At 31.5% G+C, this 24,042-nt stretch overlaps 1 protein-coding gene across 1 annotated transcript in view; it reads right to left on the bottom strand.

The window, feature by feature from the left end:
* The window catches only part of GABA-B-R1 (gamma-aminobutyric acid type B receptor subunit 1), a 216,228-nt gene that overhangs the window by 162,679 nt on the left and 29,507 nt on the right, over window positions 1-24,042 (bottom strand). The gene's annotated exons all lie outside the window — the stretch shown is intronic.

Genomic DNA, 24,042 nt, shown 5'->3' with positions numbered 1-24,042 from the left:
CTCATACGTCTTTTTTTTTAATTACCTAACGTCCAAGTGACTCTAAAATCTAGCTAAGGCTTGTGAAACACCGCTTATCATGACCCTACTCGGGCTAAAACTTTTTCAGTTTCATAGCCTATGCCTACTCGTGAGTGGATTTACTCTTTATGTTTAAAGTTACCATAATTTCATGTAATTCATGAGTGGAAATTCTAGGCAAAAACACTCGCGACCTCATACGTCGAACAGACATAGACATAAGCATGTCCTCATATAAGTCGCAAAGATATTCACGGCGTGGGCATCTCTGGCATCTGGTTAGAGACACGCGAAAGATACTAAGAAGATGAAGAAGATTATTCCTGTTTCTTGGATATTTATTTTTTACAAAAAGCATGTTTTCTAGTAAAATATTTTTTTTAAATATAGACTTTGTAAACACCACTTTTCACAAGATCTATGAATGAGTGTGTATCGGTGGATTCAACATCATTGTCAATCACCACAATATTGGTATTAAAAGTATAAAAGTTTATTAAAAAAAATATATATTGACCAGACATCTGATATCGTTCAATCCTTTCAACAACGTCATATATCAAAAATCGTAAATTTTCAGTTCATGTTTTCGAAATGCCCAAAAAATGTACTATATTCCAGCGAAAGTGGCATATTTTAAACTTAATATAACCTGCTACAGGGCAGAAAGTGTTGTTTTGTGCATTTCGAAGAAAAGGTATTGTTTTTTTTTTTTTAAATATACTAAATCTTTTTTAAATGGATAAAAAACTTTCAGGTTTTACCTAAAAAGATCTTTTGCATAGTAAAAAGTTCAATGAGTGGCTTGATATTTTTTTTAAAATAAATTTTATAATATTCTTAAACATTAAAAACGATCTCCTGAAAAATCAAGTTTTATTATATATGACGTTGTTGAAAGAAGTGAGCGATATATTACGATGCAACTCTGAAGTATTAAGTATTTAGATTGCATTAAAATAAATAAATAAGCATGTTTTGTATTATGGAGTTCTTAATTTATGTTACCAATGAGTAATCTTTTACAAATATTTTAGCATTTTTAGAAAGGTTGGAAATAGCTGAAATAGAGCATTCACGGCCGCGTACGGGGGAGGGCGGTTCGGTGATTTGTAGCCAAAGTTGCTTTGATACGTGCTATGTATCGTATAATTGTAAAATTATTATTCTCACCCTCACAGGGTCGACATAACCCGTGTGTACTCTACTTATGTAGTAAACATACCTATTTTAATACAAAAATTGTCTATTTACAATGAATATTAATCCACAAATATTAAAACAAAATTACAAAAATATTAAACACTAATAATAAAGGGTTAAAACTAAATAAAATGGAGATTTTTCATATTAGGAAAGCACTTAAAAATAATATTCCTGTAATTAACAACCAAATAAATTTTACATATAGTCCATTGTTTGATTCGACATCGGTTAAACACGATTCGTCAATATCCAATTCGAACCCCCCCCCCACTCCTTTCATCTACAAGTATATAAGTAGATTCGATTCCTAGTCTAATTTTAATGTACGTTTAACCTCGGCTCGTAACGCATGTCTGTATTGAAAACTATAGTGCATGTTGGTCTTCGGGTCGACCAAAAATCGCATGTGTTAGACATTTTGTGTAGTTTTGAGTGTGTAAATGGTGCTATGGTGGTGAAGGGTAGTATTGTTTGCATGCTGTGTTAGTGATTGTCCTGACGAAGAGACGGGTACGTCTCGAAACCGGTAGACGTAAAAATCTCGGTGAGTGGTTATATACTAATTTTATTAACATTTTTGTAAAGAAAAATAAATAAGTAATCCACAAATTTTTGGGTAAGTCCAAATATTTATTAGTTATTTTTACATTTTGACATGTCAACATAGATAAAGAAGAAAATGGAAGTTATATTGTGTTGGAAATAAAATAACTGGCCAAATTAATGCTGCATAAATATTTTAAATAATACGTTCAGGCGTTTACCAGCATGCTAAAAAAAAGTTTTTAATTTAAGTTTTTTTTTACCATCACGCCGCTTTCCCGCAGGGGTAGGCAGAGAGAATAGAACGCCACATCACTCTGTCCTTGCAAATATTCTTTGCCTCTTCCTCGTTCATGCATCTCTTCATACATACATACATACCCGCCGATTGTTACGAATTTAAGTTTTGACTTAGTAAATACCACTTTTTCTTAAATATTAAATATTCCTTGATTTTGAATATTACTATTATTAAATAATATAAATATTCAAAATTTATTTAATACAAGAAGCAGATGAAGACCAAGGAAACCTTGGCATGATCAAGTATTTCAAACACTTGAAAGTGGTCAGAAGTCGGAATAATTGGCGTGTATGTATGAGAAGATGTATGAAAATGGAAGAGGCAAAGATTGTGTGCGAAGACGGATTGGTGTGGCGTTCTATCATCTCTGCCTACTCTTGCGGAGAAGCAGCGTGATGGTTAGTAAGTTATGTTTTTGAACCAGTTCCCTTAAAATAATCGTAAATTTGGTTAGCGCAGCTAATCCACACAAGCCAGCCAAGGATTTATGGTGCAAATTATTTTTATATCAGTTTATGGAGTGTAAGTTTTTCTATTGTGTTACTGGAGAGAAAATAGAGAAATGTAGCGTAATATACTAATAAATCCTCCCCGTTGTCTGACATATCCTTTGCAAGGACATTTATCAATATAATACACCTATTTACTCAACAAAATTCTATCCGCACTTTGAGAAAATTATTTTCTATGTCATAGAATAATGTACTGTGGTTAACTATTCTCCGTTAAACAGCTTGTTACCATTTTTATTGGCATTTGGTGATTCTTAAGACAAAGTTAAATGAATTTATTAAATTTCTTGTTTTGATATATGTTTATTGGTGGGCTTATTGCTCTGAGGTAATATCTTCCAACCACCCAAAAACAGACTTGTGATCTGGTTAATGTTTAAGCCTTCTTTGTTTAAGATTAGAGAGTAAAAAGTGCTTATACATTTTCAGGTGTATATGTAATATTATTATCTTTATATTTAATATTAAATATAAATAACACACGTTACAAGTTTTTAAATTGTACTTACTCGCAATCGAAATGCTATCACAGAGATAAATGTGTGGCAAAACGATTATATATACATGTTCAAATGGTAAAATAAAGGGTGCTATGAGCGTTTTCGGAAGAATAAAGAAAGCTATTTTGGGATGGTTTGGAATGGGGAGAGAACAGAAAAAAAGACAAATTTGATTATTAGCAGAGGAAGATCGAAAAAATTTTGACATGATAGCCGGATTTGTGTGATGAAATATATGAATAGGGAAGAGGTGTTTTTTTTTGCAAAAACATAGTGCTGTGGCATTCTTTTCTATGTGCTTTCCCCTGCTGTGAATTCACATGTAAGTACTTAGTTACTTTATTATTTTAAGTCATTTTCTTATAAATATTAAATCTCAATTTTTGTATCGACAACTGACGCCTAATATTAATTAAACTAAGCGATTAATTATCCTTTAACGACCAGCACACACAAAGTTTACCCCTTTTCTACTAAACCAACAGAATTTCTGCGCAGGATTTGTCGAAAACATTCGAAGGTGCAAATTAAATCTTCTGTCTTAATTATTCATCCCCCAGCCCCCGAGAGGTGAGCTGAACTAAGTTCCCACTTTACGAGTGTGACACGAGACGCAAGGCCCGAAATGTCTTCGCCAAATACATTTGTCGAATAATTTCCAACAAGTGCTGAAACGTTTGCATACAATCTCCCGTTTATTGAATAACTTTTCATATTCACAACTTCGGTAGGGAAACATTATTCGGGAAATTCGTTACGGCAACCACCTCCCTTTTAATTATTTTATATTTTAAATTATTTTTCATACATGCTTGCTAATTTATAAAGCATAGTATTTCTTCTCCGTCTTAATCCTCATTGCTGAGGGTTGTGACCCTTGCAGAAGCAATGACTCTTCTCCAGTTATCCCTTGACTGCGCTGCACGTAGCGCTCCAACCACTGAGGTGCCTGCTGCTGCCTTAATTTCGTGTGGGGGATCTTCCTCTCCCTCTCTTTCCCTCCAGGCTACCGATCACAACTAGTCGTTCCAGGCTATCCTCGTTGCCACGCGCAACGTGTCCAAAGAACTGGAGAATCCGTCAGGTACAGATATTGGCCAGAGAAAACATTTCGCAAGAATCTAACTTAATTTATTAAAAATAGCTTAACAATAAAAACAGAGTAAAAACAAGTAAATGTGTGTGTGGTGATCTTTATAACATAAATAATTTCTTTATTTCAATCTGTTTGTTAAGAATACGATGATGAATATAAGTGTTTTTATTTTGTTTTTTTCTTAAGCTTATTAATTTTTTAGGGAATACGATCCCAGATCAAATGATTGAAGTAAGATGATTTACTAACTTTATTGTATAAAACATTAAATTATATAATTGAAATACGCACAAAACTTATATAAATGTACTTGTACGAAAGAAAAAAATACTTTAACATAAAATTTCATATTATATTTTCATTAGGTTATATAATAAATAAATATAATATTGAAAAAAACTAAAGATATTTTTATTTATAAAAAACGCAATCGATACCATTTAAAATTAATAAGTATTTAAATAAATCATAATACTTCTTGTTATTGCAACGATTTTATTTCTTGTATTGTTATGACAGCTGTTTCGCATTGAAAGTACGTTGGGTAGTTGGGTAGACGCTCGATTACCAAACTAGCGTCGCGGGTTCGATTCCCACCAATTGCAAAATAAATTAAAGAAAGATTTATGTTCAATTGGTCAAGGTATTTGTGATGTATTTTTCACATTTACCTTCCCTATCCTTACTATCCAACTTGCAGACAAGCTTCTTAAAATAGAGGCTTTTCGGGTTATTCCTTTAAGAATATATATATATATATATATATATATATATATATATATATATATATATATATATATATATATATATATATATATATATATATATATATATATTTATATATATATGTATATATATATATATATATATATATATATATATTATATATATATATATATATATATATATATATATATATATATATATATATATATATATATATATATATATATGTAATAAAATAACTAGGTACCTACCTATACATTTTATTAAGTACTTACAAAAAGTACCTACATAAAACAGTTCTACCACCAGATGCCGCATGCGTCGCTCAGAATAAAACAAAAGACTTCCGATAATATTATTAACTGTCAGAATCAGATAGATAGACAGATAGATAGATATAAAAATTATTATAAAGATAAATTAAGAATAAACTTTAATTACAAAGCAACACATTGTTTATTTTATTATTATACACCCACTTTACATATTATTTACACTTAATTTTCAAAAGGAAAATATTACCACGTTATAAAACGACAATTTTGTTAATTGGAAATGGATTATGAAACATTAGATGTATTAAAACAATTACTACAATATGTTCGGAGTGAGAGAGAAAAATTGGAAGATGATCAAAGAAAACGATTAGAAGATAATCAAAGAAGACGTGGAAATTTAAGAACTAGTGATAAAATTAAAAATAAAAATCATGTGAAAAAAATTTCTACAAAATATAAAATAAAATATACTCCAGAAAAGAAGAATTTCGAAGCAGATTGTGTGAGCAGGAATCCAGTATTAGAATCGAAGGAAAATGCAAATGAACAATTAAAAGTTGTAAATTTGGTTAAATTAGAAGATATTTTAAAAGATCAGAATAAAAATGAAGACATACAAATAACACAGAAACAGTGCTTGAAAAATGAAAATAAAAATAAAGTAGAAAAAACTTCTACGAAAGATAAAATAAAATATACTCCAAAAAAGAAGAATTTAGAAGTAGATTGTCTAAGCAGGAATCCAGTATTAAAATCGAATGAAAATGCAGATGAACAATTAAAAGTTGTACATTTGGTTATATTAGAAGATACTTTAAGAGATCTGAATAAAAATGAAGGAATTCAAAAGAAAAAAACAAATGGATTGAAAAAAACTGTGTCTACTTTAAAAGGGTCAAGAAAAAAAAAATACAAAAAAAAGAAAGAAAGAAAAAAAAACGGAAAAAAAAGAAAGAAAGAAAAAAAAACAAGAAAGAAAAAAAAAAGAAAAAAAAAGAAGGAAAAAAAGAAAGAAAGAAAAAAAAAAAAAAAAAACTTTATCATATCACTAAACTTATACCAGTCCCTTCACTACAAGAAGATGATCCGGAGGACGAGTGAAAATTTTACTATGAATTTTCATCCCCAAGGGGGGAGATGTAATAAAATAACTAGGTACCTACCTATACATTTTATTAAGTACTTACAAAAAGTACCTACATAAAACAGTTCTACCACCAGATGCCGCATGCGTCGCTCAGAATAAAACAAAAGACTTCCGATAATATTATTAACTGTCAGAATCAGATAGATAGATAGATAGATAGATATAAAAATTATTATAAAGATAAATTAAGAATAAACTTTAATTACAAAGCAACACATTGTTTATTTTATTATTATACACCCACTTTACATATTATTTACACTTATTTTCAAAAGGAAAATATTACCACGTTATATATATATATATATATATATATATATATATATATATATATATATATATATATATATATATATATATATATATATATATATATATATATATATATATATATATATATATATATATATATATATATATATATATATATATATATATATATATATATATATATATATATATATATATATATATATATATATATATATATATATATATATATATATATATATAATAATATATAAAACCCTTATCCGCAACCCAATGATGCATAAGGCACTGCGTCATATAAACGCAGTGTTATCCTGATCGTTTACACATGAAGGAAAGGTGATCAGCCCCCTGCTTCAGGTACCAGTCCAGGGAAATAATATAGAATAAATATTACAGTGGAGAAATCACTTATATTTATTTTACCTCCCTTGAGAATCGAACCCGGGACCTCCAGAACGGTAGCCGAGCGTGCTGAACATTACACTACAGAGGCAGAGGCGGAGGCCTTTAAGAATATGAAGAAAAAAACTTTTCCTAATATTTGTGTTCAAAATATATATGCAAACACATATTTGCTCCCTCAGAAACATATTGTTCTTTTTTTATATCTCAAAACAAAGAACATTTTTGCATCATTTGTGAAATAATTACATTTTTCTTGCTTTCGTTCTCGATCACCCAATAGCAATTATCAAAACAATTCATTAATTTGCACAAGGCGCCTGCTACTGTTTTAATTCTTTTCAATGTTGGAATTCGATAAAGTTTAAAATGCACTCTAATTCATTAAAACTAACTTTAAAAAAGTGGTACTTAAGTTACACCTACTTAAAAGTACACGGCTCTCGTACATAAAGTCTTGAAAACTTGAAAATAAACTAAAAACTTAGATGGAAAAGTTTAATCGAAATAATTAACATTCACAGTCTTCTTTGAAGAACTCTTCAAGTAGAAAACAAAGAAAGTAGTTAAACAAAGAAACACATTAAAACAAAAACAAAGAAACAATCCAGAGACAATGAAATTTATTTGTTTACGAGTTTCAGTAACATGGACGTATGTTAATATTTTCAATCTGCTGATTCCCATGGGTGCGATTCTTATAAAGAGAAGAAATTACTCACTGTAAATCTTTCCCATCTACACCCTTCCATTCATCTCTCCTTATTTATTTCACTTCTTTTTAAACATATTACATACAAAAGAGCCACAAATATAATATTCACAACATTTTAAATAGGTCCAAATACTTGTTCACAAATCTGGATTATCTCCAATTATAGGAGATATTTTTCATATTATAATATTTTTTGACATCTCAACAGTAATTTGAGCACTATGTTTCGAAATTGAACCATATATATTTATAGAAGTTCCAAAAAAGGGGAGATTATAATATTGTACAAAAAAGTTGGGCTGATGACATTGTCCCCATCGCTGGTAATAAATGGGTCAAAAAAGCCCAAACTAGAAGTTGGGAAGTCATTGGAGTAGATGAACATCCAGCAGTGGAGAGACGACTGATAAAGAAGAAGAGAATTATAATTTTCATTGAATTTTTTTAACTCCAAATTCTAAATTGTGATTTGTGGTACAGTAGAATCACTATTTATAATTTTAATATAAATTTCACAAATGTTCTCATTCTATGCTCTATTTACCTTAACACTGTCATGGTATATTATATAATACGTATTGTTTCGTATTTTTCTCCTCTCATAAAAAAGATTTATTTTCTTTATGGCGTTTATAACTTCTCTTTTTTTTCGCATGCGTAATAAAACATCGTCTAGAACTCGCTTGACCAATGATATTTTGTGCTTTATTCTATTGCACCACATTTTGAATACTTACAACTTCTTTGTGGTAGCTTTTGTGAGTCCACAATTGGCTTTTGACACCATGCAGAAGCCCTGAAAATTGTTTTTTTTATTTAATTCTATTGCACCACCTTTTGAATAATTCCAACATCTTTGTAATAGCTTAGGTGAATCAATTATTGACATTTGGCAGCGTGCAGAAGCACTAAAAATAGTTTTTTTTTCATTTAACTCTATTGCACCACATTTTGAATACTTTGATTTTTTTTGTGGTAGCTTGAACGAGTCCACAATTGGATTTTGACACCATGCATAAGCAGTGAAAATATTTTTTTTCTTCTTTCATTCTATTGCACCACATTTTGAATACTTTATCTTCTTTGTGTTATCTTGTGTGAACTAACAATTGGGTTTCGACACCATGTAGAAGCACTGAAAAGATGTTTTTTTCTTCATATCATTCTATTGCACCACATTTTGAATACTTCCAACTTCTTTGTGGTGAGTTCACAATTGGCTTTTTTTGACGTCTATAGAAGTATTAGTAGTAAATTGAGATATAGTTAGTGAAATAAAAAAGAATCAAATAAGATTTATCAGAAATATTTTAATATCATCCCAAACGGATGACATTTTATGATCATATTATGATATTATATGTCATTTTTTATTATTTTCAAGAGAGATAAAGTAAACAGCTGTCATTCCCGCTTTTCGTGCAATTTTCATTTTTATTGTGATTGAGTTATAAAGTGAAGTATTATATTTAAGACCGTTAAACATTTCATATGCGAATGTCATAATTTTAACTGTACTTACATATTTATACAACAATTTATTGAATATTAAGTAAGCTTCCAGTACACCATGAAGTCCTGGTTCCAACCGTAATGTACGGAAGTGAAGCATGAAGTTGGCAAAAGAAGGATGACAAGAGACTGAATGCAGTCGACATGCGTTCTCTCAGACGAACGTGCGACAAAACGATGTACGATAGATGTTCGAATGGATATAAGGAAATAATAATGCGAGGCTGAGATAAGCGTTGCCGATAAGATTAATAAAGGTGTGTTGAGATGAAACCATCATTCGATTCTCATGCCCAAACGGGCATGAGAATCGAATGAGTAGATAAAAATAATAATAAAAACCCTCATCCACACCCCAATGGTGCATAGGGCACTGCGTCATATAAACGCAGTGCTATCTTGATCGTTTACACATGAAGGAAAGGTGATCAGTCCTCTGCTTCAGGTACCAGTCCAGTGTAATATTGAGTAAATATTACAGTGAAAAAATCACTCATATTTATTTTATCCCCCCTGAGAATCGGACCCAGGTCCTCCAGAACGGTAGCCGAGCGTGCTGACCATTACACTATGGAGGCGGACAAAAGTAGATAAAGAATAGTAGATAAGTAGTACCGTAAAGTGGGTATACTTTGCACCATGGGTGATACTTTGCACCACCTTCTGTAAAGATATTGTAGAGCTGGTCATCTCTGATACATGTCATTTTTCATTCTACTTTCTATTGTTTCTGATAGATGGCACTTCAATCTACTTTTTAGTTTACAGAAGTAACAGTCGGTCGCTATTGCTTCAATGCGTTTTTCCTGTCCGAACGTAAAGAAAGTTTTCTGTCTGAAAATTGTGTCCGAAAAAATCCAGTGGAATCAGTATACTGAAACTAGTTACAACAAGTGAGTGGTCTCTAAATTGTAGGTAGATAGGCCCTGTTTTTCTCAAATGCTGTATTTTTTAGTTACATTGTCAAGTTTATGTAAAAATAATATTTTTTTAAGAACGGACTTGTATTGACCACATTTGGGGTAACATTGCACCAAGTGCAAAGTATCCACAAAAGGCCATAGTTAATTAATTTGATGAAAAGTCTTAAAACGGCTAATACAACTTGACATGTTTGCTAAATATCTATAGGTTTTGTGTACTTTCTTAATTCCTGATGGTATATTTTTTTCAAAATTGTCAAGAACACACAAACAGCAGCCTTATGCCAGACGATACTGCGATTTTACACCGAAGAGAGTGGAGCAGTGTTTGGGGGACATTCGAAATGGTACAATCAGTCAAAGAAAGGCTGAAGAAATTTTCAAAATCCCCAGAAGGACGATTAACTATAAGCTCAAAGGTCAGCACACAAAACCTGTGGGAAAACCTCCGATATGTGACAAGGGCGAAGAGCAATCCTTCGTAAACTGCATAGTAGACATGAGTGAGTACGGTTTTCCAGTGAGTGTTTTTAACATTCGCTACATTCTAATAGCCTATTTGGATAGATTTGGCAGAAGAGTACGAATATTAAAGAACAACGTACCAGGCTCTGAATGGATAAGATCATTTTTGCAAAGACATAAAACCTTGACTGTTGCTAAAACTAGTCAGTTGCTTAATCGGTTGCCATTAAAAGCATATGACGATGACGTGCGCCAGAGTTTTCAACAGTTTTTGGAAGAAAACAGATTCAACCCAAAGAATTCAGTCTTAAAACGCAGGAAAACGATACCGATAGAACCAGGTAAGAGCATTGCTCACGATCCAAATGTCGAAATGAACGTTGACGAGACACAAATGCTACCTGAACCAACTACATCAATGATCCCACCTTCCGCATCGAAACTTCCAGCATGTCTAGCATTAACTGATTATAGTTCACACGGAAGCTTTGAGGAAGAGGGAGAAGAACAAAAACGATGACTGAAACCAGTTATCGTATTTGTTCTTCCGTTTCATTAAGACCAGTAAAAAAGAAGGTGGGAGAATATGTCGTATTTCATTATGAAGGAGAAAAATTTCCGGGACAGATTTTGGAAATAAAGAAAGACAGAGCTGTTAAATCCATGCAGGAGAGTCTCAAATCGTGGAAGTGGCCGATGAAGGATGACTTTCTTCAATATTCTTGGAACGATGTAGCGGGTTCCATAAAAGAACCGAAAAAGCAATCCAAAAGAGGTTTCTTTACCGTCCCGGAACTTGACCATACTTAGACCTAATTTAATTTTAATTCCTATTACCTATGTAGTACGATATGTTTTAATATCCACCTTTTATTTTATATAATTTTAAACCTTCAGTATTGAAAAAAAAACATTTTTGTTAGATTTTTCAATATTTTAAAAAAAAAATTCTATCAAGTGTCTTATTTTTCCATAATTATACAATATTATAATCTGCATTTAGTGAACTGTGAGCCAAAACCCTTCATAAGGTCCAACAAAACTTGTAGGATAGCCTTTACTTTGCATCAATTTGGATTCTAGTACGAAAAGTGTAGAGAAAATATCATGGTGCAAAGTTGTACTTTACCCCGGGATACTTTGCACCAAAATATAAATATTAAAAAAAAATACAGTCAAAATAGATAAAAATTTAAAAACGTATCAGACATGTTACAGGTATATGTGTTATTACATTGCAATAGTTGAAACCTCAGAAACAGTAAAAAACCTGATCAGAATAGACAATTTTTTGAAAAATTGCAGCATTTTGGTGCAATGTATACCCACTTTACGGTACATGAGTAGATAAAGAATAGTAAAAAAAATATATGAGGCAAATGTGGTTGGTACTAGAAGCAGAGAAAGACTTGAATGATCAATGAGGAAAACTTGGAATGATCAATCATTTCCAAAACTTGAGATTTATCAGACCAGAATTGGGATAATCGGCGGGTATGTATGAGGAGATGCATGAACGTGGAAGACGCGAATATTGTTGGCAAAGACAGATGAGTGTGTAGCTTTCAATCCTCTCAGCCTACCCCTGAAGGTTTGTTACATTTTAGTTCTAAGCTTCCAGTTTGATGTGAAAGGAGTAAAAAAAATATACATAAAAAAGGTTAAGTTCCTTCGCTTTAAAGTTTGTTTTATCATTATATTCAAAATACAAGAATTCAAAAGTTGATTAAGTGACAGCGCGGACTATTGATAACGGTTTTCTAATAGCTTTTCTTCACAACAATTTATAACACATATTGTTTTTCTCAAAAAGATTTACACGTGATTAAAGAAAACACTTCGCTCACTCCTCTCAAGAACGTCATAAATAAAAAAACTTGATTTTTGAGTACAACGTTTTTAAAGTTTAAAAATATAATACAATGTATCAAAAATAAATATCAAACCACTTATTGAACTTTTTACTGTGCAACAGATCTTTTTAGGTAAAACCTGGATGTTTTTTCTCCATTTGAAAAATATTTAGTTTTTAAAAAAAATAATTAAACATTACCTTTTCTTCAAAATGCAAAATCAACACTTTCTGCCCTGTAGCAGGTAAGTATTAAGGTAAAAATATGCCTCTTTTGCTGGGATATAGTACATTTTCTGGGCATTCCGAAAACATGCACAACTGAAAATTGACGATTTTTGATTTAAGACGTTCTTGAAAGGAGTGAGCGACTTGTTTTATACCACTTGAGTTTTATTATAGACTACATGTTTCAGAGGTTAAACTTCCATCATTCAGGTCTGTATAGTAACTAAAATATAAAATTGTTCTATAAATAAGGACAGTTATAATAAATTTAATTTTATTACGATAGATAGACAATAAGATTCATTCCTTACCCACATCAACACATTACATAATAATATTAAATTTACAATGGAAAAAAATGACGATAATACCCTAAATTTCCTTGATTCATCCATTAAAGTTATAAATAATAAATTAGATTTTAGTATATATCGTAGCGTAATATCAAGCTAAACTGGCAGTGCACAACGGAGTCCTGGTTCCAACTCTAATGTATGGAAGTGAAACATGGAGTTGGCAAAAGAAGGATGAAAGTAGACTGAATGCAGTCGGAATGCGATCTCTCAGAAGAATGTGTGACAAAACGATGTATGATAGATATGCGAATAGTGAAATAAGGAAGGAATGCAAAGCTGAGATAAGTATTATCGATAAAATTAAGATAGGTGTGTGTGTTGAGATGGTTTGGACATGTAGAACGAATGAGTGAGGAAAGAACGGTAAAACAAATTTATGAGGCGAATGTTAGCGGGAAAAGAAGCAGAGGAAGACCGAGAAAAACATGGCACGATCAGGTATGCCAAATACTTGAAAGTGGTCAGGTTAGGAGTCGTAACAATCGGCGGGTATGTATGAGGAGATGCATGGACGTGGAAGAGGCGAAGAATATTTGCAAGGACAGAGTGGTGTGGCCTATTCTCTCTGCCTACCCCTGCGGGGAAGCGGCGTGATGGTTAGTTAGTTAGTTAGTTTATATATCGTAAACCTACACATACTGACACAGTCATTCCAGCTGATTCCATTAATCCTATTTCACATAAAATGTCCAGTTTCCATTCATTATTGAATAGATTAATTAATATCCCCCCCAGTAACTCAAATTATAATCGTGAATTAAACACAATTAAACTAATAGCAAAAAACAACGGGTTTATGTTTTCCGGCCATCAGCTAGCATGATTTTTTCAGTATAAGCAGTAGTGCGTTGGATTCAAAGCTTTCAACGATTATCGGGAATTCCAAATGGGTTACATACAAAGCTACCGAACAAAAATGCGGACACTATTGTTGAAATACCGCAACAAAGGCATTTTTCATTTTATAGCGATAGGAAAAATATTCATTACTTTTATCCTGCATTCTGTAAATACAGATGTCAAAAGTAAAATAAAAAATATGTACAACAATAAACATGAAAGGCCGGCCTTAGTTACGCATTTTCGGGTGACTATGTCTGTGGTCGATGAGAAAGATGTTTTAATTTTTTCGACATTTCAACATAGATGAAGAAGAATATGGAAGTTTGGGCGTTTACGAGGCTTACGACTGTCATAGGCTGGTTTAACTGATAACTTTACACACGTGTAACCTTCACCAATTCTACCTATGATTGACAACCAAACTTCTCAAATTCTTGAAACTTCTATATATATATATATATATATATATATATATATATATATATATATATATATATATATATATATATATATATATATATATATATATATATATATATATATATTTATATATATTTATATATATATATATATGTTTTAATTTCTAATTTTAGTCATTAAATCACTACAATTACACTAGAGACATCTTTTGCTGAGATGAAAGAAGCTTTTATTAAGCAGAAACTCAGACATTTTTTTGTGAGGTCCGAATCCTGGATTATTACCACATAATGCATTAAGGATCAACCTAAGCAAAACTTACTAATAACAGATTGAAGAATAATTCTCACAAGACCTCAAAATCAGTGGTTTGCAGTACAATAATCTAGAAGGGCACACCTGATCAACGATCAAGTTAACACCGTATTGATCCGATGCACTGTGTACCATTCGATGCATATATGGGTCAGAATAATAAAACATTTACTAAAATTTCAAGCTGACTCAAAACAGCCACAGCTTAGTTATTTGAAGATACGCGATTTGTCACTATTATATACAGTACAAGATGGAGCGCTAAGATATAACGAGAAGTTGTTGAAGCGAATTTCACTGCATTAGTTTGAATGGCTCGAGCTAAGTTTGTCCGAGGAGGATGAGATACGAGAGTTGGGAGAGCATTGTGTGGGAGATTTATCTGCCAGGGGATGAGGAAGGAACAGGCTATGCAGTAAGGTAACAGGAGAATCGCAAAGTTTCAACTGCAAAAGTCTGGATAAAAGTGCAGTTCACAATTCAAGTGCTTCAACATATCAAATGCTCCGCGGGGATGCAGTTAACCAGGCGTGCATATGGGACCAATTTAACCATCGAGATTTTGGCAAAGTAATATATTATGGAAAATATAATATATAATGAAAATATAATCAAAGTGATATATATTACATAGTGGAAAAAGGAGCAGAGAAAGACCAAGAAAAACATGGCAAGATCAGGTATGCCAAATGCTTGAAAGTGGTCAGGTTTGGAGTCGTAACAATCGGCGGGTATGTATGAGGAGATGAATGAAGAGGCGAATAATGTTTGCAAAGACAGAGTGGTGTAGCGTTCTATTCTCTCTGCCTACCCCTGCGGTGAAGCGGCTTGATGGTGAATTAGTTTTTTTTTAAATATATAATAATACTTATACATACTAATTTAAAAATATCTAATTAAACTGGTGATAAGCTGCACCTTTATAATTAATATTATGGTAAACAAGTAAAGAAATGTATTGCAAATGAGAACGATGGTAACATAACTAATTCATATTTTGATCTCCATCGTTTTGTTTTTGCAGTATGCAAGATCAATTTATAATTTTAATATTTACATATATCATTAATCTCATGACAATGTACATATGAGTTCACAAGAGCCATCTATGTTGGATTGAGAAATCTTTAATTTAACATTTTATTTGGATGTATGCAAGATCTAAACGCCGGATTATTTTTAAATGCTGTAAAACGCCGGAATACATGATTTTTATATCATTAATATTTAAAGCATTTATTTTGTAAAAAAATAAAGCTTGATTTTAAATTTTCTGTGCAGCTAATATTTTTTTCCAATTATTTTCACAAAAATTGATCAAAAAGTTTATTGAGACGGTAAGTGATCACTTTATAAAATACGGAATAATGCAACGTTCACAAATGTACCCACAACCTTGTTTTTCTAAAATATGCGTTTTTTGTATATTTCTAGTAACAAATACACTTCCTTTCGTAATAAATACTATATATTCGATAAATATAATAAAGAGTTACTAAAAGACTTACACTCTTTGCGTCAATAATAATAATAAAACCCTTATCCCCACCCCAATGGTGCATAAGGCACTGTTTCATATAAACGCAGTGTTATCTTGATCGGTTACACATGAAGGAAAGGTGATCAGCCCTCCGCTTCAGGTCCCAGTCCAGGGTAATATTGAATAAATATTACAGTGAAAAAATCACTTATATTTATTTGACCCCCCCCTGGGACTCGAACCCGGGACCTCCAGAACGGTAGCCGAGCGTGCTGACCATTACACTACGGAGGCGGACAAGGTTTGTAATAAAGATGAATATAATGATTAAAGAAAACACTTCGTTTATTACCACTTGAGTTTTATTATAGACTACATGTTTCAGAAGTTAAACCTCCATCATTCAGGTATGTATAATAACTATTAATAATAGTTATTATACAGACCTGAATGATGGAAGTTTAACTTCTGAAACATGTAGTCTATAATAAAACTCAAGTGATAATAAACGAAGTGTTTTCTTTAATCATTGTAACATGTCTTACCACAAAGTTAATGCCGAAACAATAAATAAAAGATGAATATAAATAAGAAATTAAAAAAAAAACATATCTAACCAAAAATTTGGATATACTCAAAATAATGATTCGCTTGTTTTTTACGGTTTAAATTAAACTCATTTTCATTCAAAATTTCAACGACATTTATAAATCAGGGTGCCAATAATATCCTCATATACCTTATTTTTCTACCTGTATTTTTTTTTCGAATAATAAATTCAATATTTTCATTACATGTATGTATATCAAACGAGCTTAAACCAAACCATGTTAAATATATGACATGTTTTCCACTGTAGAAAATACAGGAAATTCAAATAAATTGAAATGTTTTAAATATTGGAATACCTTCACATAAAAGTAGAACACTCCGATGGAAATTGTATTTTATGGACGGCATTGACGAAAAAATGTACAAAATACATGTTGCGAAATTTCATTTTGTTATACGTTAAACGAATCTAGAATTGGACTCTTAAACGGGAAAGACTATAAAAAGGATAAATCTCCCCAAAAAGAGAAATGATATCCGAAAATGTAATAAACAACAAGTCTGTTCGTATAATAGGATCTGGAGATCCTCCTGTATTCTGTATACTATTATATAGGTACCTCCATAATATTATGCTAGTACATTCAACGAGAAGGGCGTACGATAAATAATAAAATATATATAAAACTAACTAAGCATCACGCAGTTTTTCTACAGGGGTAGGCAGAGAGAATAGAACGCCTCACAAATCTGTCTTTGCAAACATTCTTCGCCTCTTCAAAATTCATGCAACTCCTCAATACCCGCCGATTATTTTAACTCCTGACCCGACTACTATCAAGAATTCTACGTTGTAAATACCACTATTTCTTAAAATCTATTGTGACACGTGTTTCGATACATTCCGATCGAAACATGAACACAGAATAATGAATAAATAAATCAGCAATTGAATAAATACATCTACCAAATTAAAAAGGGGTAGATTTTACCTCATAGCGAGTGCCGAATCAATTAATGAAATTTATTTCATGTAACTTGATATTGCCAATTTTATGTCAATGAACGTCATGAGATTGATCATACGTGTATTACTTCCAAAATATTAAAAATTAATATTGTATGGTTGTCAATCATGAGTAGAATGGCAAATGTTTCACGTGTGTAAATTGATCAAAATTTGTAATTGAAATATCCAAATTATTGTATATTTTAGTAAACCATGGTTGTGGGTAGATTTGTAAATGTTGAAACTTTCGAAAAGTTATCACTTGCACCAGCCAATGACAGTGAACCTTGTTCCTATCTCAATAAACTCTCTTATCTATACTTATTTATTTTTTTACAAAAATGTTAATAAAATTAGTATATAACCACTCACCAAGATTTTTACGTCTACCGGTTTCGAGACGTACCCGTCTCTTCGTCAGGACAATCACTAACACAGCATGCAAACAATACTACCCTTCACCACCATAGCACCATTTACACACTCAAAACTACACAAAATGTCTAACACATGCGATTTTTGGTCGACTCGAAGACCAACATGCACTAACGTAACGCATGTCTGTATTGAAAACTATAGTGTTTGCATGCTGTGTTAGTGATTGTCCTGACGAAGAGACGGGTACGTCTCGAAACCGGTAGACGTAAAAATCTCGGTGAGTGGTTATATACTAATTTTATTAACATTTTTGTAAAAAAATAAATAAGTAAAAATGACTAACCACAAAGTAAATGCTTTAAATATTAATAATATTGAGAATATCTCTTATCTATTTTTGTGAAAATAACTGGTAAAATTTTATTAGTTATTAGTTTTCAAGTGTTTCTCAGTATGTTAAAAAAAATGTGTCGCTGCTAAATAAAAGCTTTCTCAATCCAACAAAACTTTTGAAAATATCTTTTGAACTCATATGTACATTGTCATGAGATCAATGATACATATAGGAGTTCCAAAAATTTAAGTAGTGTGGTAGTTTGGAGAATGTTATACGTATGTAGATTGATCACTCAACTAGCCTGACATATCGTAAGCCCTGTAAAAACCCTGACTTCTTCTTCATCTATGTTGAATTGTCGAAAAAATGTGAAATAGCTCCTCAGTGGAGAAACCCAGATTTGTTTACAAGTATTTGGACACACTCAAAAAGTTGTGAAAGTTATACGTATTTACACATTTTTTGACTTACCGCAGCCCTTAGTTTTTCACCGGTATTTGGGCACATTCTCATATGCACTCGGAACAAAAGTAATGACGGCCGACATCGCTCTCTCTCTGATACGCGTCAATGGTTCAAATCTTCAGTAGTGCTTGTGAAAATAATAACCATAGAGAAACCAACGACCCAGAGCATAATATCCATGTAAAAGGGTCTAGGGCTAGGGTGTAGCTGCAAAGGTAATCCCTTGTTACCAAACTATGATATATGATGGGAAATTCAGACAAGCGCGTCAATTTGTCCAGTCAACCGAGTGCAAGGATATATGTGGCTCTTTCAAGGACCGTTTTTATGTTAGAATTTTACCCGTATTCAGAGAGCCTGTTTGACTTTATAATGAAAATCTCACAAAAAAGAGTTAAAGTCAACCCTCGCCCCCTGTAATCTTACACTTATCCGGTTAAAATTGTCATTTGTCTAGTATATCACCGTCTCCCTGCATCACATGTGTTTCAATTCAATGTTAACGAAGCCCAGTATTGTTTAAGTTAATGAAATTTCCAAATTTCGAATTAAAGGTATACTTAATAAATACCAGTATTTCAATGTATAAATAAGTAATTAATAAATAGATAAATAAGAAAAACTTAAATTAAAAATGGATAGATTTTACAACAAAGTGACTGCCGAATCAATTAATGAAATTCCGAATGTCAACTACCCCTTTTTTATTAATCTACGTTTGTTGAAACTTCAGTTTGAGTTTTGGTTTTGTTATCAAAAGAAAGGATGAATCTTTTTATTCTTGTACAATAATGACGAAAATGGTAAATGTAAGAGAGATTATAATGTTATCACTTTAAAGTAACGAATATGTATGGTATATATGTATGTATAATGTATACGTAATATTACTACTGACTTTTATATAGGACCAAGATAATTTTCTCAGAACCCCATATACCATATGTAGAATATGTGAAATCCATATTTTTCAGATAAACCAGCAACACGGCAGTTTGCCTAATGTAGATCTTTGAAGAAGACAGAGTTTCGAAGTATTTACAAAATAATTCAAGGTAAGTTTGATAGCATTTTGACCGATAATTCAGAATTTATTGGTCAAATAAAGAAATTTTATGTCAGATTCAATTTGCTGACGCACTAAATATTTTCCTATTTATAGTCGTACTTTTTTTAAGTGACCCTAAAGCCCGCTTCAATAGTCCTTATGCTTTATGCCGGCTATAAACATACGGAGAGGATAGAAAACGAGGCACTGCACAGTGGTGGAAAAATTAAATCAAGATATGCGAATTAATATATTTCATATTATTTATTAGATGCTTCTGGGTTCGAATATAAACTAAATTTAACAAACGGGTTGGAATATAAACTACAGAATTGATAAGAATAAATAATGATCTGTTCTGATAGAGGCAGGTTGGATAATAAGTGAGGGTGGTAGTAAGTTAGGGGTGGAGTTTGAAAATTGAAATAATTAATTATTTACCAGATTCATTTAATTATTTTTTTTTTTGGTTATCTAATGTTTCAAAATTATTAATTATATATATGGCTTTTATGTGATACTGGGTGTAATAATACTGGTTCATATTCAAACCCGTAGTTGGAAGCATCTGTAGCTTTCGAAACTAGTCATAACATTCAATACTTACGTGTTAAAAAACAAGGGTTTTTAAAAAAATTAAATCATTATAATTAAAACGTAACTTTGTTTTAAAATGACTTTAAATATTTTATTATAACTGAATTATAATGTCTACCGGTTTCGAAGCTAACCGCTTCTTTATCAAGACTGATTAATACATTATAATTAAGTTATAATAAAATATTTAAAGCGATTTTAAAACAAAGTAACATTTTGATTATAAAATGGAAAATCACAAAGTTAGTGTTTTAAATATAAATTATATGAATAAAACTTTATTTGGCCCTACCTTGTTTTGTGTACAATATTAAATATTCGTTAGCCTCGCACATATTGAAATATGATAATTATTAAGAAATTTGCTAAATAATGTGGAAATTACAATAAAGTGATTTTATATATATATATTTATGCTATGGAGTTTAATTTTTGATAAAAACTTGATTTCAGAAATATATTAAATTTTTGAAAGTCCACTTTTTCCACCACTGCGCGTCCAAAGCACATTTCAAACTATTACCAGGAGAGGAGAGCTATCACAGTCGACAATCTAACTGGGTCAATAAACCTTTTATTTATTTTGAAGGAATGGATCGAAGAGGCAGTTATCTATTGCTCAAAAAAGACTGAAAAAAAAACATGTACGAATATACTCTTACATTTAACATTATAAACGAGTCTTCAATACCTTATAGCTTATACGAAATACAGGTAAAATACTTTTACGATAATCGCCTTTGAGGTAGTATTCAACCATGAATCCGCTCTTTATATCATCCGATATTATTGTTTTTTTTTATTGTTGCAATAAATTCAAAGCTCGTTTGATTTGTCATAACAGAGACGAAATAATCGGCTGTTGATTTAAGGGGCTTGCTTTTTAAAAAATACAAATTTTAAGTCGTATTTTTTATGATACTCGTAACTTATGTTTTTTTTTTTTAAATAAAGTTTGTAGCTATCATATTAAAATAAATTCCACCTAAACATTTATCTGTAGTACCAACCATAGTGTAGTGGTAACCATATTTGACTGCCATGCTGGATGTACCGGGTTCGATTCCCAAGGGAGTTACATAAATGATAAACATTTCACTCTTTTTATTTACATGTGAATACTCTTAAATCTAAATCTCTGTACTTCTATTTTTATCAATTTCACTTGCCATATAAAAGAAATATTTAAAACAAATAAATGTCACAACATTTTGAGTGTATCCAAATACTTGTTCACAAAATCTGGATTATCTCCAATTACAGTTATTGTATTTTCATATTATTTTTTGACATCTCAGCAAAGATGAAGAAGATTCTTCTGTAAATGTTGTAAATAAATTATCTGGTCAAATTATAAGCTTAAATAATAAAAATTAAAATGGTATTTTCTGGCGTTTTTCATGTGTGTGATTATAATCCAGGATTCGGACCTCACATACTAATATAAGAGTTTCTGCTGAATAAAAAGCTTCTTTACATCTCACCAATAGATGTCTCTAATGAAGTTCTAGTGATTCAAGAACAAGGTTTCTAAATTGGTTCATATATATAGAACTTCTGAGAATTTGAGTAGTGTGGTTGTCTATTATGGGTAGAATTTGTGAATGTTACACGTGTGTGTAACATTCACAAATGTGTGGCTGGTTTAAGTGATCACTTAAACCAGCCGATGACGGTCGTCAGCCCCGTAAATGCCCAGACTTCCATATTCTTCTTCATCTTTGATGAGATGTCAAAAAATAATATAAATAAATGTCATATTAAAACGTGTTCAGGTAATGTACGACATAATATGCAAACGCCTTGTAGTTTTTTAATGCTACATATTAACACAGTACACGCGACGCATGCGCTTAGACTGTCTAAGACATATCGCTCACTCCTTTCAAGAACGTCATAAATCAAAAATCGACAATTTTCAGCAGTACATGTTTTCGGAATGCCCAGAAAATGTACTATATCTTTAAATGTACTAATTTTTTAACTTAATATTTACCCGCTACAGGGCAGAAAGTGTTGTTTTTGCATTTTAAAGAAAAGGAATTTTTTAATTTTTTTTAAACATACTAAATATTTTTCGAATGGAGAAAAAACCTACAGGTTTTACCTAAAAAGATCTGTTGCACAGTAAAAAGTTCAATAAATGGGTTGATATTTATTTTTGAAACATTTTATTATATTTTTAAACTTTAAAAACGTTCTCCTGAAAAATCAAGTTTTTTATTTTATTTAAGACGTTCTTGAAAGGAGTGAGCGATATACGACGGAGAAAGTAGCAACTATTCTCTCACTCTTTCTCTTCAATTGCCAGTTAAATTCGGAGAAAGAGAAGTGTTTCACGTTTTCGTCTCATCTGAAACCAATTTGTCCCGCCACGCCTAAAGAAATTTCTCTTCAAAAATTTCGAGAAAAGGTAACAAATCTCATCCTAGTCGAGTAAACGAGAAGTAACAGTTACCCATAAGGTATATCCATAGATAATCGCAGATAACAAGGTTAATCCTCACTCATCAGATTACTGATAAGGGTAAAAGGGACTGCACGAGAGGAAGGGTGAGAGAAGAGAAGGAGCGAACTAAAGCTCCCTTAGCCCAAAGTGGAACGACTGCTGGCTTTGGGACTTGAATCCTTTAAGATGGCGTGTCTAATTGTAGGAAAATTGAAGCTGTATCGATAACATCTTAAGCACAGTATATTTTATAAAATAAGAGTGTATTCAAGATTTTGTTTAAAATTTTGTACATTAAAGTCCACAAAAAAGTTTCGATCGATCTACAAACCCTGTATCTTACCTATTAAAATCATCAGGTTTTCTACACAATACCTTCGACCTTGTACACGTATAGCGACGGTGCCTACGTAAAGTATTCTATCTGCAAATATGTTACTTTACACTTTAATCAATTAATGGTTTTATCTGAAATTCTAAACTAGTATTTTATTTATTGTTTCGGCATTAACTTTGTGGTAAGACATGTTACAATGATTAAAGAAAACACTTCGTTTTTTACCACTTGAGTTTTATTATAGACTACATGTTTCAGAAGCTAAACTTCCATCATTCAGGTCTGTATAATATGTTAATATACAGACCTGAATGATGGAAGTTTAACTTGTAGTCTATAATAAAACTCAAGTGGTAAAAAACGAAGTGTTTTCTTTAATCATTTTAAACTAGTATTACATATACATTCAAAAACACGATAAAATAATGTATTTGAACGATATTCATGAATGCGAGCATTGACTGGTTATTAATTCCTTGCCAACAAAAATCCCGAGAGAAGTTATCGAAAAACAAAGTTAACAACATTTATCAGCCTCTTAAACCAAACAACAGAAAGTATTGAATCACCTTTGGCCTACACGAAGTCGGAACATTCTCCAGAATGGGTTAGGAGGTATCGGATATGACGATAGCAAATAAAGACCTCGGGAGGAATAAACAGTGGATTAAGTGTGTTAGACCAAACATCGGGTGTGAGGGAAGATTTATGGAACCCTCAGAGTAGGAGAAGAACAATAAACGGGCGCGTGGG

Source organism: Brachycentrus maculatus, unplaced genomic scaffold (genome assembly GCF_059751285.1).
Source record: "Brachycentrus maculatus isolate JH-2025_06_01 unplaced genomic scaffold, ASM5975128v1 h1tg000418l, whole genome shotgun sequence".
NCBI lineage: Eukaryota > Metazoa > Arthropoda > Insecta > Trichoptera > Brachycentridae > Brachycentrus > Brachycentrus maculatus.
This window is presented reverse-complemented; position numbering and strand designations above follow the sequence as displayed.